Source organism: Stenella coeruleoalba, assembly GCF_951394435.1.
Source record: "Stenella coeruleoalba genome assembly, chromosome: 1".
Classification (NCBI taxonomy): Eukaryota; Metazoa; Chordata; class Mammalia; order Artiodactyla; family Delphinidae; genus Stenella; species Stenella coeruleoalba.
In genome coordinates this window covers 63,648,078-63,661,112 of record NC_137169.1, presented here as the reverse complement: position 1 = coordinate 63,661,112, position 13,035 = coordinate 63,648,078, and positions in this window count along the sequence as shown.

The window sequence follows — 13,035 nt, the reverse complement described above, 5'->3', positions numbered from 1 at the left end:
GGAAAATAACTTATTTTTCTATGTTTGTACATTTATATATTTATTTCTTGTTACAAATCCAAAATAAGTTATAATTCATGATTCCTCAGCAGGACTTCACATATAATTTTAAAAATTTAAAGCTCTTTAAGACTACTCTGGGTAGGTGCAATTCAAGATATATTTCCTTGATGCTGTAACTACATGATAGAGATACGTTTTATAGGTTTATTGGTTTTAAGATTACTTTAAATCCTTTACAGTATTCACGGCATATCATAAGAGTGTGTGAAGATATTTCATAAATACTGAATTTATTTTATTATATATAAGTATAAACTCATAAGTATAAACTATATGTCTATGGTTATTAGGAACATAGCAGATGATACAACCTTGTCAAGATTATAGATCTGCTATTTCCCTGTGATAAACTGGGCCAAAGTCAAAGAATATATAATTACTTGGATTTTAATTTTCATATTTTATAAGTAACAAAAATCATAGCCTAATATACACAGTAAAAAGAGTAATATTTTAGACCGATGGCTACTTGATAATTACATCAAAAGTTTTACTTCTAGAGGGCCAGATATTTCAGAGATGTAGACCTTTATGATGATACTGAAACCAGTCCTATAAAATCCTACTTCCTACATGGAGTGAATGTGCTGGGAAAGGTCAGACTGCTCCCTTGGTCTCCAATGGTGTTCTCCGCATGGATTGCACATGGTGGAGGATCTTTTATGTACTGCAACTGTTGGTGCATTTTGATATTCTGAGTCATAAAGAATTCATAGAGCAAAGAAAAGCAAATGATTACAAAACTAGGAAGGGCTAAAGCCTAAGTATTGCCTCATGCTAGATTCTTCTGTTTTGAATTTCATGGGCGTTTTAAGTTGACTTGGAATGCCATGCAAGTTTCAAGGCAATTATTTGGACTTCATCTGCATCAACTCATGTCCACAGTACTTCTCTTTCTATTAAAAAAAAAACAAAAAATGAATAAAACAATAAAAGGAAAATATTTATCTCTTGTAGAAAGCAACACTAACAACAACACAACAAACACATGCTGCCTATGTAAGTGCCAACAGTGGAATCACTGCATATAGACAGTGTGTTATTATTAGTGACTACATTAAACTTTCTATATTTGTCTAAGATATCAATGAATTAATGACATTATACTCTGTTCTTCTTACATAAATAGGACACTGGTATTTGTGTTATTTTTTCCATTTGTCATGGTTAAACTCTTAGAAGCTATAGGTTTAATTTATAAGATAACTTTGTTCTCTAACCCATAAAATAGGAGATGGTAGGAATGATTAAATGTCATTTTGAAAATCGGTGTCCTATTACCTGTCACATAGTAAATACTCCATAAATGTTTGTTGAATCCCAAATATGGTTACTTTTGGTATATTTTCAATACTGATAGTCTCTTATCCCATCTCAGCTTTTAGCACTTGGAAGTGATAGCATTCATGCATTAATGAAATAAATATAATGGCTAACAAAATAACACTTAAAAAATTATTTTGCTGGTAGAATTAAGGTTCTGCTGTAATTTAGTGGATGTTAAGATTGTTCCTAGGAGAACCTTCAAGATGGTGGAGGAGTAAGACATGGAGATCAACTTCCTCCCCACAAAAACATCAAAAATACATCTACATGTGGAACAACTCCTATAGAACACCTACTGAACGCTGGCAGAAGACCTCAGAACTCCCAAAAGGCAAGAAGTTCCCCACGTACCTGGGTAGGGCAACAGAAAAAAGAAAAAGCAGAGACAAAAGAATAGGGATGGGACCTGCACCTCTGGGAGGGAGCTGTGAAGGAGGAAGAGTTTCCATGCATTAGGAATCCCCTTCACTGGCAGAGATCGGGGGGAACCTTTGGAGCCATGGAAGAAATCACAGCAACAGGGATACAGAGGGCAAAGTGGAGAGATTCCTGCACAGAGGATCAGTGCCGACCAGCACTCACCAGCCTGAGAGGCTTGCCTGCTCACCCACTGGGGAAGGTGGGGGCAGGGAGCTGAGGCTTGGGCTTCGGAGTTTAGATCCCAGGGAGAGGACTGGGGTTGGCTGCATGAACACAGCCTGAAGGGGGCTAGTGTGCCACAGCTAACCAGGAGGGAGACCGGGAAAAGGTCTGGAATTGCCTAAGAGGCAAGAGACCATTGTTTCTGGGTGTGCAAGGAGAGGAGATTCAGAACACCGCCTAAATGAGCTTGAGGGATGGGCGCGAGAAGCAGCTATCAGTGTGGACAACAGAGAAGGGCATGAAATGCTAATGCTGCTGCTGCAACCACCAAGAAGCCTGTGTGCAAGCACAGGCCACTACCCACACCTCCCCTCCTAGGAGCCTGTGCAGCTTGCCAAAGCCAGGGTCCCATGATCCAGGGGCAACTTCGAGAGAACACGTGGCAGGCCTTAGGCTGTTGCAACTTCACGTTGGCCTCTGCCAGTGCAGGCTCTGGCATTCCATACCCCTCCCTCCCCCCAGCCTGAGTGAGCCAGAGCCCCCTAATCAGCTGCTTCTTTAACTCCCTCCTGTCTGGGCGAAGAACAGACACCAGAGGGCAATTTACATGCAGAGGTGGGGCCAAATACGAAGCTGAACTCCAGGAGCTGTGCAAACAAAGAGAAAGGAAAATTTCTCCATGCAGCCTCAGGAGCAGCAGATTAAATCTCCACAATCAACTTGATGTACCCTGCATCTGTGGGATACTTGAATAGACAACAAATCACCCCAAAATTGAGGCGGTGGACTTTGAGAGCAACTGTAGACTTGGGGTTTGCTGTATGTGACTGACAAGTTTCTGATTTTTATGTTTATCTTAGTATAGATTTTAGCACTTGTCATCATTGGTGGATGTGTTTATTGGTTTGGTTGCTTTCTTCTTTTTTTTTTTTACTTTTTTTATTTTGTTAATATTTAAAAAAATATTTTAATAACATTATTTATTTTACTTTTTTCTTTCTTTATATATTTTTCTCCCTTTTCTTCTGAGCCATGTGGCTGAAAGGGTCTTGGTACGCTGGCCAGATGTCAGGCCTGAGCCTTTGAGGTGGCGAGCCAAGTTCAGGACATTGGACAACTTGAGACCTCCTGGCCCAATGTAATATCTATTGGTGAGAGCTCCCCACAGATCTCCATCTCAATACTAAGAACCAGCTCCACTCAACAACCAGCAGTCTCCAGTGCTGGACACCCAGTGCCAAACAACTAGCAAGACGAGAACACAAACCCATCCATTAGAAGAGAGGCTGCCTAAAATCATAATACACCCCAAACACACCACTGGACCTTGTCCTGCCCACCAGAAAGACAAGATCCAGCCTCATCCACCAGAACACAGGCATAAGTTCCCTCCAGCATGAAGCCTAAACAACTCACTGAACCAACCTTACCCACTGGGGGAAGACAACAAAAACAACGGGAACTATGAACCCGCAGCCTGTGAAAAGGAGAACCCAAACACAGTAAGTTAAGCAAAATGAGAAGACAGAGAAGTACAAGGCAGATGAAGGAGAAAAATAAAAACCCACCAGACCAAATAAATGAAGAAGTAGGCAGTCTACCTGAAAAAGAATTCAGAGTAATGATAGTAAAGATGATCCAAAATCTTGGAAATAGAATGGAGAAAATACAAAAAAAGTTTAACAAGGACCTAGAAGAACTAAAGAACAAACAAACAATGATGAACAACCGAATAAATCAAATTAAAAAAATTCTCTAGAAGGAATCAATAGCAGAATAACTGAGGCAGAAGAACGGATAAGTGACCTGGAAAATAAAATAGTGGAAATAACTACCGCAGAGCACAATAAAGAAAAAAGAATGAAAAGAATTGAGGAGAGTATCAGAGAACACTGGGAAAACATTAAATGCACCAACATTCGAATTATAGGGGTCCCAGAAGAAGAAGAGAAAAAGAAAGGGACTGAGAAAACATTTGAAGAGATTATAGTTGAAAACTTCCCTAATATGGGAAAAGAAATAGTCAATCAAGTCCTGGAAGTGCAGAGAGTCCCATGCAGGAAAAATCCAAGGAGAAACACTCCAAGGCACATATTAATCAAACTATCAAAAATTAAATATAAAGGAAAAATGTTAAAAGCAACAAGGGAAAAGCAAAAAATAACATACAAGGGAATCCCCATAAGGTTAACAGCTGATCTTTCAGCTGAAACTCTGCAAGCCAGAAAGGAGTGGCAGGATATATTTAGAGTTATGAAAGGGAAAAACCTACAACCAAGATTACTCTACCCAGCAAGGATCTCATTCAGATACAATGGAGAAATTAAAACCTTTAAAGACAAGCAAAAGTTAAGAGATTTCAGCACCACACAATCAGCTTTACAACAAATGCTAAAAGACTGTGTCCAGATCTCTTCTTTTAAAGACCATTGAGATGCTTGCAGATCCTATGGTCAGAGCATTCTTTACTGCAATAGTCCCTTTCCTCCAGTCACAATAATCCTTTAAAATAAGGTCTCCTCTTACCTATGTCCAGCCTTGTTTTTGTTTGACATTTCCTTCTGGCCTATTATGTGTTCAGCAGTGGGCCAATCTAGTAGGAGTTAAGCAAGTAAGTAGCCAATTACAGCTAGTAATGACAATATTATACAGGATCTGCTACATAATTTTTGGGACCCAGTGCACAATGAAAATGCAGGATGCCATGTTCAAAAGAGTAGGGGAAAAGTGCTATTAAAGGTGTGAAAATATGATTCCCTTTTCTTCCATGGACACTTCCAACTTGTTCTGGGGTCTTTTATATTTTTTATTTAATGTCATTCTAAATAAAGAAAAAAATTGAAAATTAAAAAAAAAGGCAGGAAACACAAGAGAAGAAAAAGACCTATATAACAAACCCAAAACAACTAAGAAAATGGTAATAGGAACATACATACCTATGATTACATTAAGTGTAAATGGATTAAATGCTCCAACTAAAAGACATAGACTGGCTGAATGGATACAAAAACAAGACTCATATATATGCTGTCTACAAGAGGTCCACTTCAGACCTAGGGACACATACAGACTGAAAATGAGGGAATGGAAAAAGATATTCCATGCAAATGGAAATCAAAAGAAAGCTGGAGTAGCAGTTCTCATATCAGACAAAATAGACTTTAAAATAAAGACTATTACAAGAGACAAGGAAAGCCACTACATAATGATCAAGGGATCAATCCAAGAAGAAGCTATAACAACTGTAAATATTTATGCACCCAACATAGGAGCATCTCAATATATAAGGCAAATGCTAACAGACATAAAAAGGGAAATTGACAAAACACAATCATAATAGGGGACTTTAACCCCACTTTTACCAATGGAGAGATCATCCAAACTGAAAATAAGGAAATACAAGCTTTAAATGGCACATTGAACATGATGGACTTAATTGTTATTTATAGGACATTTCATCCAAAAACAACAGAATACACTTTCTTCTCAAGTACTCATGGAACATTCTCGAGGATACATCATATCTTGCGTCACAAATCAAGCCTTGGTAAATTTAAGAAAATTGAAATCATATCAAGTATCTTTTCTAAGCACAAAGCTATTAGACTAGATATCAATTACAGAAAAAAAAACTGTAAAAAATACAAATACATGGAGGCTAAACAATACACTACTAAATAACCAAGAGATTACTGAAGAAATCAAAGAGGAAATCGATAAATACCTAGAACCAAATGACAATGAAAACACAATGACCAAAAACCTACAGGATTCAGCAAAAGCAGTTCTATGAGGGAAGTTTATAACAATACAATCTTACCTCAAGAAACAAGAAAAATTCAAATAAACAAGCTAAACTTAAACCTAAAGCAGTTAGAGAAAGAAGAACAAAAAAACTTGAAAGTTAGCAGAAGGGAAGAAAACAGATCAGAAATAAATGAAAAAGAAATGAAGGAAATGATAGCAAAGATCAATAAAACTAAAAGCTTGTTCTTTGAGAAGATAAACAAAGTTGATAAACCATTAGCCAGACTCATCAAAAAAAAAAAGGGAGAAGACTCAGATCAACAGAATTGGATATGAAAAAGGAGAAGTAACAACTGACACTGTAGAAATACAAAGGATCATGAGAGATTACTACAAGCAACTCTATGCCAATAAAATGGACAACCTGGAAGAAATGGACAAATTCTTAGAAAAGCATAACCTCCGAGGTTGAACCAGGAAGAAATAGAAAATATAAACATAAAAATCACAAACATCAAAATTGAAACTGTGATTAAAATTTTTCCAACAAAACTCAGGACCAGATGGCTTTACAGGTGAATTCTATCAAACATTTAGAGAAGGGCTAACACCTATCCTTCTCAAACTCTTCCAAAATATAGCAGAGGGAGGAACACTCCCAAACTCATTCTACAAGGCACCATCACCCTTATACCAAAACCACACAAAGATGTCACAAAAAAAGAAAACTACAGGCCAACATCACTGATGAACACAGATACAAAAATCCTCAAAAAAATACTAGCAAACAGAATCCAACAGCACGTTAAAAGGATCATAAACCATGATCAAGTGGGGTTTATTCCACTATTGCAAGGATTTTTCAATATACACAAATCAATCAATGTGATACACCATATTAACAAATTGAAGGATAAAAACCATAAGATAATCTCAGTAGATGCAGAAAAAGCTTTCAACAAACTTCAACACCCATTTATGATAAAAACCCTCCAGAGAGTAGGCATAGAGTGAACTTACCTCAACATAATAAAGGCCATATATGACAAAACCACAGCCAACATCGTTCTCAATGGTGAAACACTGAAAACATTTCCACTAAGATTAGGAACAAGAGAAGGTTGCCCAATCTCATCACTATTATTCAGCATTCAGAAGAAAAAGAAATACAAGGAATCCAAATGAGAAAAGAAGTAAAGCTGTCACTGTTTGCAGATGACATGACACTATACAAACAGAATCCTAAAGATGCTACCAGAAAACTACTAGAGATAATCAATGAATTTGGTAAAGTAGCAGGATACAAAATTAATGCACAGAAATCTCTTACATTCCTATACATTAATGATTAAAATGTGAAAGAGAAATTAAGAAAACACTCCCATTTACCATTGCAACAAAAAGAATAAAATACCTAGGAATAAACCTACCTATGGAGACAAAAGACCTGTATGCAGAAAACTATAAAACACTGATGAAAGAAATTAAAGATGATACAAACAGATGGAGAGATATACCATGTTCTTGGATTGGAAGAATCAACATTGTGAAAATGACTCTACTACCCAAAGCAATCTACAGATTCAATGCAATTTCTATCACACTACCAATGGTATTTTCACAGAAGTAGAACAAAAAATTTCACAATTTGTATGGAAACACAAAAGACCCCGAATAGCCAAAGCAATCTGGAGAAAGAAAAATGGAGCTGGAGGAATCAGTTTCCCTGACTTAAGACTATACTACAAAGCTAGAGTAATCAGGACAGTATGGTACTGGCATGAAAACAGAAATATAGACCAATGGAACAGGATAGAAATCCCAGAAATAAACCCACACACATATGGTCACCTTATCTTTGATAAAGGAGGCAGGAATGTACAGTGGAGAAAGGACAGCCTCTTCAATAAGTGGTGCTGGGAAAACTGGACAGCTACATATAAAAGAATGAAGTTAGAACACTCCCTAACACAATAGACAAACATAAACTCAAAATGGATTAAAGACCTAAATGTAAGGTCAGACACTATAAAACTCTTAGAGGAAAACATAGGCAGAACACTCTACGACATAAATTACAGGAAGATCCTTTTTGACCCACATCCTAGAGAAATAGAAATAAAAACAAAAATAAACAAATGGGACCTAATGAAACTTAAAAGCTTTTGCACAGCAAAGGAAACTATAAACAAGACGAAAAGGCAACCCTCAGAATGGGAGAAAATATTTGCAAATGAAGCAACTGACAAAGGATTAATCTCCATAATATACAAGAAACTCATGCAGCTCAATATCTAAAAAACAAACCACCCAATCCAAAAATGGGCAGAAGACCTAAATTGACATTTCACCAAAGAAGGTATACAGATTGCCAACAAACACATGAAAAGGTGCTCAACATCACTAATCATTAGAGAAATTCAAATTAAAACTACAATGAGGTATCACTTCACACTGGTCAGAATGGCCATCATCAAAAAGTGTACGAACAATAAATGCTGGAGTGGGTGTGGAGAAAAGGGAACCCTCTTGCACTGTTGGTGGGAATGTAAATTGATACAGCCACTATGGAGAACAGTATGGAGGTTCCTTAAAAAAAATAAAAATAGAACTACCGTATGACTCAGGAATCCCACTACTGGGCATATGCCCTGAGAAAACCATAATTCAAAAAGAGTCACGTACCACAATGTTCATTGCAGTACTTTTTACAATAGCCAGGAAATGGAAGCAACCTAAGTGTCCATCGACAGATGAATGGATAAAGAAGATGTGACATATATATATATATATATATATATATATACAATGGAATATTACTCAGTCATAAAAAGAAATGAAATTGAGTTTTTTGTAGTGAGGTGGATGGACCTAGAGTGTGTCATACAGTGTGAAGTAAGTCAGAAAAAGAAACACCTATACCGTATGCTAACACATATATATGGACTCTCAAAAAAAAGAAAGTTCTGAAGAACCTAGGGGCAAGACAGGAATAAAGACACAGACGTAGATAATACATTTGAGGACATGAGGGTGGGGAAGGGGAAGCAGGTCGAAGTGAGAGAGTGGCATGGACATATATACACTACTAAATGTAAAATAGATAGCTAGTGGGAAGCAACCACAAAGCACAGGGAGATCAGCTCCGTGTTTTGTGATGACCTAGAGGGGTGGGATAGGGAGTGTGGGAGGGAGAGACAAGAAGGAGTGTATATGGTGATATATATATATATATATATATATATATATACATGTAACTGATTCACTTAGTTATACAGCAGAAAGTAACACACCATTGTAAAGCAATTATACTCCAATAAAGGTGTTAAAAAAAAAAGTTTGTTTCTAGTAGAAGCAGACGAGGTAAGTACATGTACTATGACATTTGAGGATTAACAGAAACCAGGTTTACTCACTCTCCTTTGAAACAGTTTTCTTTATTGTAGCACTTACCTTACTGCAATTATGTCCTCATTCTTTGTGTTTCCAAAAAGTACTCTCTAGGTCATGGTGTATTTTCCAGTTATGTTTATCTCTGTTTTGCTAGAACGTATTTTAGCATCTGGCACATAAGAGCCACTACATAAATTTCTGTTAGAGGTGTTTACTACTGATTGTAGCTCAGGCCAAGCAATATTCTGAGGTGGTAAAAGAAATAATCCATTGGTACTAATTGAGATGGCGGACAGAGGAAAAAGTTTCATGGAATATTTTCATGTGAGCTAGTCCTAGGGAAAGGTAGTCCAGGCTGAGGAAATTAAAGGAAAAAGAGAAGACAGCTCAACTGAGAATACACGAAGGGAGAGTGATGAAAAGAGAATAAAAGGGTGTCAAAGATAAGTGTCACTTCCTCCACAGTTGTGCCAGGAGCCAGCCTGACTGATGAGCCTTTTCTTGAGTGGGCTGCCAGTATATTAGCGCCAGTCCTCGGGTTTGAGGAGTTCCATGTTCTAACTTCCTTTTTTCAACACCCCTCAAAGGGCATCCCTTTTCTATTACGGCCTCTGTGAAGGCTGGCAAGTGAGGGAAGGAACTGTGATGGAAAGAGCACAAACAAATCCAGGGAACACATCAAACTGAGCACGGAGATCTGGTCATGAGTGACGTGGTTGACAGGGTCAAACCTGAAGAGGCGGCTGGCTATGAAAGCGGGTGTTAGATCATGAATTGTCTTTGAACAAGTTAAAGATATATTTATGCCAGAAGATTATAGTGGAAATAAGTGTTGGGTTCTGAGCAGTAAATTACTAGGGACATAAGAGACAGAAATATGCCAACGAATTTGAGTAAAATTTGTGTAGGCAGTGCTTTAACAGAAAATTATTTCTTTGAACTTCTGAAAGCCCTGTACCCATATTTCATTGAATCTCCTCCTGAAGAAGCTCTGTTACATCTATATATTATAGTCCCTAGTAGCAATCTGACCTTTAGCAAGAAACTAACCTAGTGGTAAGCTGGAGACTAGTACTAGATTGCAAGAGCTGATTGCTTAATTTTCAAGAACTTTGCAAGGCAATTGTTAAACACAGCCATTATTAAAAATTAAATGACAACATTAAAATGAAGTACCTTGTATTAAAAACAAAGGTAATTATTATTTTAAAATTATGCACTACACATGGTTGTTTCAGTAATATTCATAAAAATTACGTATATAGTATATATATATGTGTATGTGTGTGTGTATATATATATGTGTATGTGTGTGTGTATATATATACAATATATACACACAAAATATTTTTTTAGAGAGGTGAATGTTGATTGTTAACTATTTACCAGCATGCCACTGAACTAAGTCCTATAAATTTTAGTCTCTGATAAATTTATAAAAGTAATGTTGCATACCTTTTAGGGTTATTGAAAAAGAAATTGGAATAATGCAATACTTAGTAAATGGTAGATGTTATCATGATCACTTATTATTATTTTGTAAAACAATATCTTAGTTTTTTGATAAATACATGTAGCTAACTCTTAAGTGTGTAATATTTTAAATATTTAAGCTACATGATTAGTTTTCTAATCAGAAATTATGTTTTTGCATATCTATTAGGAAGAGCTATTGGTACCATTAGGAATCGTGTCTGAAGATTCTCTCTAGAAAAGACAGGTTTTGAGAGTTGCAGCCTATTAAAGAGTTGCTAAGGCAACCATTGCTTGCTAATGATGTAGTGACAGAAAAGAAAAGGTAATTTGAGGAACAATGCTTCTCAAAATTCAGAGGAGAAATACAGCTGAACAAAACCCCCCATTGTAAAAAATGGCCAGGGACAGTTTCTTTCTTGAATTAGTTAACTGAGGGAGAAATTAGATGGTGTTCAGCAAGATGGAGAGACATAGAGGCCAGGACACGGTTTGACCATTTTTAAAATCTCATTGCCTTGATTGCTTATCGTTAGTTTCTCATGATTTTAAAAGTGATGGAATTAGAGACTCACCATAATAATATTAAGTCTAGATCCTGGCATTTTGATAATGATATTAAAGTACCTATTGTCATGTGGTTGCAGTGTACCTCAATGATCAGTTTATTTCTTTTAAGTCAATTAATGTCTTAGAGGGTGGATTTGAAAATCTAAATTGGTAAACTGACAATAGCAAATGTCACATATTCAAGTAATATGGCACCCTCAAAGGCTTTATTCAGTTTACTTCCTTCTGCATTTTATCAATATAACAGAATGATGAATTAATTTGAAAGTTCAGTTGAAACCTTTAGTAAGAATAGGTATTAAATACAGTAACACTTTTCATATATAATTACTTTAAATCCTTCATTAATCTGATGAGTTAGGTAATATTACCACTCTACTAATGATATGACTGAAGTGTCTAGAAGGTAAATCCTACAAAGTGGTAAATGCCAAACCCAAATTTTATTTTAAGCCAATCATAATCTTAAACTTAGATTTTTTATCATTGTATTAAATATTAACGGTTATTCATAGATACAGATTTAAAACAATTTGGTCTTACCATTTTAGGACCAGTTTTATATTATTTTGCTATGCTAGATTTTTCAGCTTTTTAGATCTCTCCCTATATATTGTTTTGTTGACAGAAAAAAATCTCATTATCCAATTTGGATATGGTTAAAAGAGCCATTGCTTTTCATTAAACACAATTATATTAATTTTGACTGTTTACCTCCTACAAATTATCTTGCAAACAAGTAGGAAACAGAAAATCATATGCAGATACTAAGATTTAGATCAAACAGATATACTCCATAAAAATTCCTTAATTGGCAGGGTTGCATCTGGATATGCTGGACACAAAAATGAGCAACAGAAAAGGCTTCTATTTATGAATTTGACAGTATCACGTTATGATTTGACACGGACACGGATTGAAGTTGCAAAGAGCATTGAAGCAACAGCTGCAAACAATGCTTAATACATCTTTAAATCAAATCTAGAAAATAATCACCCCAGAGGAAGAAACTTAAAATACTTAAGTAACAGATTGGCAATTTAAGACTTCATTTTATCCAGCCTTTATCTTTTCTGTCTTGTTGGCTGTTTATTCTACATTTAATCCTCTCTGAGTCATAATCTTCACATATTATATTTGCAAGTTTGCAATTGCCAAGCTATGTATCTTTTCACAATAAAACTTTTTATAGAAAAACTCTTTAAAAATATATGCACACATAAATGATCAATGTGAAAAATCCATGCTCCTTTGTCATTTCATCAAAAACAAGTAGGAATTAATGGGTACAATGATATCAGTGTTCTTTGGGACTGTTTAAATTAGAAAGATGCTTAAAGGGCAAAGGAAAAAAATTGATTCAAAAAATCCTAATTCCCTGAGACTTCACTGAATAATGAGCTCTAACTAGGCATGGAAATTTGCTCACATATTATGCAGCTAATTTAGGAGAGAATGAAGAATGTACTGTTGTAAAAGACACACATTATTTCCTCTGGAAAAGCTTTAAACAGTTTGCAAAGTCAAATTTAAAATGTTTTTAATTGCAGTCCTTTATTGTTGCCATGTAAAAGCGTGGTTGAAGTCTGTTGAGCAGATTGGATCTTAGAGGAAATGAATGCTAGTTAATATAAAAGGGATCTTTGAACTCACATTTTTAATGCATATATTTCCTCAGTAAATTCTTTGTCTATGGTTGTAAGACAACCTCTTGTAAATGAGTTTGTGCTTCTTCTGTTCCTATCTTATTACATATCAAATAGACATAGACAAATAGTCCCAATGGAAAGTCACCCAACATAGTATTGCTGCCTATTTGTTTTTTGATTTCTGAATACTTATACTATCTCTCAAAATTACCATCCTGCTCACTCATGCAAA